Source organism: Schistocerca cancellata, chromosome 6 (assembly GCF_023864275.1).
Source record: "Schistocerca cancellata isolate TAMUIC-IGC-003103 chromosome 6, iqSchCanc2.1, whole genome shotgun sequence".
Classification (NCBI taxonomy): domain Eukaryota; kingdom Metazoa; phylum Arthropoda; class Insecta; order Orthoptera; family Acrididae; genus Schistocerca; species Schistocerca cancellata.
In genome coordinates this window covers 146,827,945-146,834,802 of record NC_064631.1, presented here as the reverse complement: position 1 = coordinate 146,834,802, position 6,858 = coordinate 146,827,945, and the positions used below count along the sequence as shown (strand labels likewise).

Genomic DNA, 6,858 nt, shown 5'->3' with positions numbered 1-6,858 from the left:
ATGTAACAGTGTCAGTACGATCACGTTGACGTGTCTCACTACACAGAGGGAAGCGGCACTCGTCGCTGAACACTGCCGACTGCCACTCGCTGTCCTATCTGACTATGGCTGTACATCATGCAGGTGTCTGTCGTTTGTACTTTGGCGTCAGCGCTAAACGACACATGGCAGTTCGAGATCTCAATCCGGCTTCCAGTAATCTATCTCTGACAGTTCGTGGTGACATTCTCCCGTAACCTCTACACGAATTTCGGCTGTTGTCGTCTGTATGTTACTCAGAGCCAGTCGAACAATCGTATTATCTTCTCGCTTTCAAATGGTTCAAATGGCTCTGAGCACTATGGGACTCAACTGCTGTGGTCATCAGTCCCCTAGAACTTAGAACTAATTAAACCTGACTAACCTAAGGACATCACACACATCCATGCCCGAGGCAGGATTCGAACCTGCGACCGTAGCAGCAGCGCGGCTCCGGACTGGAGCGCCTAGAACCGCACGACCACCACGGCCGGCCTTCTCGCTTTGTAGTCCTTCTATAAGAGCGCGCGTCTGCTACTCTCGCTACACTGTTATCCTGAATCCATGTCGTCACCATTCATTGTGCAGTCTTTGCAGTGCAACCAACAGTTTGTCCGTTCTGTAGGTCTCGATGTTTCCGCGACCCTCATAGTGATGATTCGATCCTTAAAGTATAAAATATGGCGATAAGCTACATGCGTACGTCCCCTGGGCATACCGTGTTGCGCTCTCCAATTGGAAGGTTTCTCTAACTTTAGACACGCTCAAGAGACATTATGTATTTACAACATTCATCCTTAGGAACGCCATTTTTAAGTACTGAAAATGAGCTCACATATTGCGAAATTACTAAACACAGTTCTCAGAAATTCCTTCACCAAAGAAGACGAAGTAAATATTCCAGAAATCGAATCAAGAATAGATTCCAACATGAGCAACTTAGGTAGATATCCTCAGTGTAGTGCAGCAGCTTAAATCACTTAATAGCGGCAAGTCTTCTGGTCCATATAGTACACCAATTAGGTTTCTTTCAGGCAATGGCAATAAAGTAGTCCCATACTCAGCAATCACAAACAACTGCTCGATCGACGAAATATCCATACCTAAAGACTATGCAGTTCCCCAGGGCACAACAAAAAGCAAGAAAGGAAACAGAAGTAATCCGATGTACTACAGACTCATATCACTAACCCGATTTGCAGCAGGATTCTGGAACATAAACAGTTCGAATATTATGCATTAACTTCAAGGTAACGGCGTATTGCCACATAATGAGTACGGATACAGAAAAAAAGTTCTTGTAGAATACAAAAATCTCTTCATTCGCATGAAGTAATGAGTGATACCGGCAGGAGATCTAAAACTGATTCCATATTTCTAGATTTCTAGAGGGTTTTTGGTACGATTCACCGCAGAAGACTTCTAATCAAACTGCGTGCCTATCGTGTATCGTTTCATCTGTGCGACTGGATTCGTGATTTTCTGTCGCAAAGGTTACTGTATGTAGTAATCGACGGAAAACCATCAAGTAAAACTGAAGTGATATGTGGTGCTTATCAAGAACATGCTATAGCCCCTCTTCTGTCCCTAACATATATAAACGATTTAGGAGACAACCCCCTTAGATTGTTCACAGATGTGCTGTTATTTACCCCCTCGTAATAGCAGCAGAAAATCAAAATCAATTGCAAAATAATTTAGATATGACATCTAATAGTGCGAAAAGAGGTAATTGTCTCTGAATAAGAGAAATTCTGAGGTCATCCACATTAGTTGATGTTAAATTTCGGTTACACGACAAATCACACAGGCCTAAATGCGGACAATTCAGCTAAATACCTAGGCATTACAGCTGTGAACAACTTAAAGTGGAACGAACAGATAGATAATGTTGTGCAGAAGGCAAACTGAAGACTGCGTTTCATTGGCAGAACACGCAGAAGATGCAACGAGTCTACTTAAGGGAGCGCCTACACTACTCTTGTCCAACCTCTGCTACAGTATCTGGTATGCGATCCTTACCATATAAGATTGACGGAGGAAATCGAAAAAGTACAAAGAAGGGCAGCACGTTTTGTATTATCGCGAAACGGAGGAGATAGTGTCACGAATACGATAAGCTAGTTGGAGCTGCAATGATTAAAGCAAAGACAATTTTCGCTGCAACGATATCTTTTGACGAAATTTCAGTCACCAAATATCCTCTCCGAGCGCGAAAATATTCTACTGTCGCCAACCTACATAGGAAGCAATGAATATCGTAATAAAATAATGGGAATCAGAGCTCGTACTGAAAGATATAGGTGTTCATTCTTCCCACGCTATGTTGGATAGTGAAACGCTAGGGAAACAGTCTGAAAGTGGTTCGAAGAATCCTCTGCCAGGCACTTAAGTGTGAATTGCAGAGTAGTGATGTAGATTAACATGTAGGTAAGAATGGAATTTTAATCAGAGTAACTCACAGACATGGAAATGCTGGAGTATTAGTATGGTGGCGTTCGGTCAAGTTGGCTCTAAGCACCATGGGATCTGAGGTCATCAGTCCCGTAGAACTTAGAACTACTTAAACCTAAATAACCTAAGGACATCACACACATCCATGCCCCAGGCAGGATTCGAAACTGCGACCGTAGCAGTAGCGCGGTTCCGGACTGAAGCGCCTAGAGCCGCTCGGCCACAACGGTCGGTCAAGTTGTCCGAATCGTAAAACCATCCGTTTAGGTCAGTTTATACTTGATTAATTAAATAATTTAACGGAATAAGATTCAATGATGTTTCTTCTTCCAGTTAAAAGCTAACCTTAGAAAAATAATTTTAAAGCTTTCCGGACAATTCAAGTGATTAACCTTATGTTTTTGATTTCTTGCACATTTAAAAGAGGAAAATTTGCCTTGCTGAAATTAATGTTATCAAACTGAGATTGCTGTGAAAATGTCGCTAGCTGTACACTACTGGAGTTGAAAGATCAATGGTTTGAAGCACAAATCAAGTGAAATAAACGTAAAGAAAATCTCAAGCCCTTTGTAGGACAAACATACTGAGTAGTGAACAGTGACATCTTGTTTGAAGGACAAATTTACATAAATTCTTTCTTGCTAGTGTTCTCGTTAAACTATATTTTCAAACAAAGATGTAAACTTCATGTCTGTATGTTGCTGCCGGCCGCTGGTGGCCGAGCGGTTCTAGACGCTTCTGTCTGGAACCGCGCGACGGCTACGGTCGCAGGTTCGAATCCTGCCTCGGGCATGGATGTGTGTGATGTCCTTAGGTTAGTTAAGTTTAAGTAGTTCTAATTTCTAGGGGACTGATGACCTCAGATGTTAAGTCCCATAGTGCTCAGAGCCATTTGAGCCATTTTGTATGTTGCTGCAAGTCTTGAAAGCACTGTTCCAGAAATTAAGAATTTATTTTCAGAATAGTCCATACCAGACAATGTTACTGAGTCATGGAATGGTTTCTGTGTGACCTTCCAGTACTTATCATTTCTGAGATAATATTATCAGAGTAAACTTTCAGAACTTATCGGATGTTTGCGATACAATCCCAGTGCGATACTTGAAACGGACAGCTGTTTTGGGGTCAGTAACAACTTTAACAACGGGGCGGTTTCATATAGCCCACTAAATCAGCTGTGTCTGTATTCGGTTTTCTGTTTTCACTGTATCGTTTAGTTTAGTGGGGAACAATAAGCTAGCTCTTATCGCTCTATCCAGAATCGAAAATCTGGACCTCAATGAGAAATGATAATCCACTGGAACTTTCATTGATTACATAATTGACTAAAACGTAGTACGTCGGAAGAGTTTGTTGTAAGTGAGAACTTTTCATTTGTCACAGAGGATGAAAAGGAAACAAGTAAACGTTATAAATTCGATCCGAACTGCCTGGATAGTGGAATGATTGAGAGAGATTATTCACTTTTTACTTTATTTATAATTTTTTTTGTTTTCAACACTAAAATTCATTTGGGTTTTTACCTAGTAGAACTAAACTTCCCATTTCAGAGTGGCCACGACGTCCCTAGCCGTCGGTCAGTACATTTTAAACTGCCAACGGCCTTGCCGCAGTGGTAACACCCCGAAGTGAAGAGCTGTCGGGCTGGTGTAGCACTTGGATGGGTGACCATCCAATCTGCCGAGCGCTGTTGGCAGGTGGGGTGCACTCAGCCCTTGTGAGGCAAACTGAGGAGCTACTTGATTGAGAAGTAGCGACTCCGGTCTCGTAAACTGACATACGGCCGGGAGAGCGGTGTGCCCACCACATGCCCCTCCATATCCGCATCCAGTGACGCCTGTGGGTTGAGGATGACACGGCGGCCGTTTGGTACCGTTGGGCTTTCATGGCCTGTTCGGGCGGAGTTTAGTATAGTTTTATATTTCATACTGGTGGTGGGTAGATCACGTAACTAATGAGGAGGTATTGAATAGGATTGGGGAGAAGAGAAGTTTGTGGCACAACTTGACTAGAAGAAGGGATCGGTTGGTAGGACATGTTTTGAGGCATCAAGGGATCACAAATTTAGCATTGGAGGGCAGTGTGGAGGGTAAAAATCGTAGAGGGAGACCAAGAGATGAATAAACTAAGCAGATTCAGAAGGATGTAGGTTGCAGTAGATACTGGGAGATGAAGAGGCTTGCACAGGATAGAGTAGCATGGAGAGCTGCATCAAACCAGTCTCAGGACTGAAGACCACAAAAACAACAACAACTGGTGCTATTGGACATGGTAATGGTTGGCTTACTGTTGCTGTGGTGCGTTTTGTATCTGCATCATTGGCTGGCCTTGAGGGTTCTAATGAGAGAGATGTGAATATATCACATATCTCAGTTTGCCAACTAGGACTATGGGGAGTCTGACTATCAGCCTTATGCTCCTCTGATGCTTATGGAGGGAAGTCAGTCCAGCAGACTCAGGACCCTTCTGGACGAAGGGACATGATACAGGTGAAGAATTTAGACTATCTGGAGATGTAGCAGAGTACTATCATTATCAGTAAAGATTTAGTTATAAAAAACACATTGATCTTCCTAAAGCCGACAAGCGATTGTTCTTTGTGTTGTAGTGCTCTGGGCTGCCCTGGGACAGTCACAGTGTGTCCCTGGGTGACTCAGTAGCTCCGCGCGGCTCGATTGCGTGATTATGCGCAAAACAGAGCAGCAATGACGTAAGCCATCTGATTGAACACACTTCCACATGGGAGTCAGTCTGCCCATTGTCGGTGCTCTACACTACACCATATACATGAGATACCGTTAATACAACTGTTGATAAAGAATTCCATCGCTGTGTGGATGTACATTCACAGGGCATATACTGTTGATGAAAAGCTCTTGTGTTGCTAGCCAGGTGATAGAGTTAAAATACCGTGACATTTTCGAAAAGTGTCATACTCATAATCTTGATATTGCGAATGTCAGTTTCTGTGACGGTTTGTATGCTGCGCTATACAAAAGGTTTATCATGGGGCACATTGGATTACCTCCTTTGTGGATTTTTGGCTGTGTTTATGTGGTGCTTTTAGGTTCATGCGTGTGAGGTATTTCTTTTCAGTTTCGGACACTAGGAAATGTGTGTTCTTTAGCTGTTATTTAATTTTACTTTGAAACTTTTTGGGTCTCTTTTAATGTGCTGAACATTATTGGCATCAAAGAATTCACGTATTTTGTCTAAATAGTCTTTTTCTTTCATGAAAACAAAAGTGCTGCTTTAGTCTGACTTATTAGCTACGGACTGGCTGGTTTCCGCCTTATTATTTATGGATTTCGGGGTTTTTGTATCATTTATTGTACACTTAGATCTCAATTTATCTGTTGTTATTTCTGTCACAAGAAGTTTTCATACTGTGTGATTTACCACTGCTTTTGTATTTTAATTTAATTTTGCAGCATCTGCTGCATTTTTAGTTGCACTATGACCTATTTCAGTGTATGGTTGTATTTTAGTCCTTTTTGGAGTAGACTATTATCTGTTTACTTAGGAGCAGAGCTCAACGTGAGTAAACTAATATTATCTGGTTGGTCGAATTTTATGTATGTGTTCTTCACCACTCTGCTATAAAGTGCGGTGTGTTTTTGTCAAGTGTTACAGAAAACATGAAGATAAAATATTAAACGAAAAACTTGAAAGTGAATCAATTCATTTCTTAGATAACTCGACAGTATACTTACATATAAACAGTACCACGGAGAAATAAGCACCATTGCAAACAGATATAAGCCCGTTATCGTCCAGACTGTTGAGATAAATACCCTCTGCGCAAAAGCATATCATACTCTGTAGAAGACCTACGACATTATCTCAGTTGACTACATCTTTGTAAAATGGCTCTGAGCACTATGGGACTCAACTGCTGTGGTCATAAGTCCCCTAGAACTTAGAACTACTTAAACCTAACTAACCCAAGGACACCACACACATCCATGCCCGAGGCAGGATTCGAACCTGCGACCGCAGCGGTCGCGCGGTTCCAGGCTGTAGCGCCTTTAACCGCTCGGCCACTCCGGCCGGCTACATCTTTGTAACTGTTTGTTTGTAAAGCTCTTCCAAACTTCGCCACTAGCTATATACAAAGATCGATAATCAACAAAAAATTTTGCGTTTTTTATGTATTGCAGTAAATTCATCAAAGCTATGCAGAACCCGACGCATCTGAAACGTTACGAAAACAGGGATACAACACAGAGAAAAACGCACTTGAAAATGGGAATCATATCCTGAAACGCGTCGTATAAAATACGAATGTAAACGAAAATTGTGACTCGTTGGAGAAAAGTTATTTATAAACAAATCCATCGTTTTTAAAATCGCAGGCTTTCACAGACCATTTCTAATGGATTAAAT

At 41.9% G+C, this 6,858-nt stretch overlaps 1 non-coding gene across 1 annotated transcript; it reads right to left on the bottom strand.

Annotated features, from left to right (window-relative positions):
• Positions 1 to 6,438: 6,438 nt before the first annotated feature.
• On the bottom strand, positions 6,439 to 6,522 carry Trnas-gga (transfer RNA serine (anticodon GGA)). Its single transcript is given in 2 exon segments — positions 6,439 to 6,473; positions 6,483 to 6,522. It is a non-coding gene; the product is annotated as a tRNA-Ser (tRNA).
• Between the last annotated feature and the right edge of the window lie 336 nt (positions 6,523 to 6,858).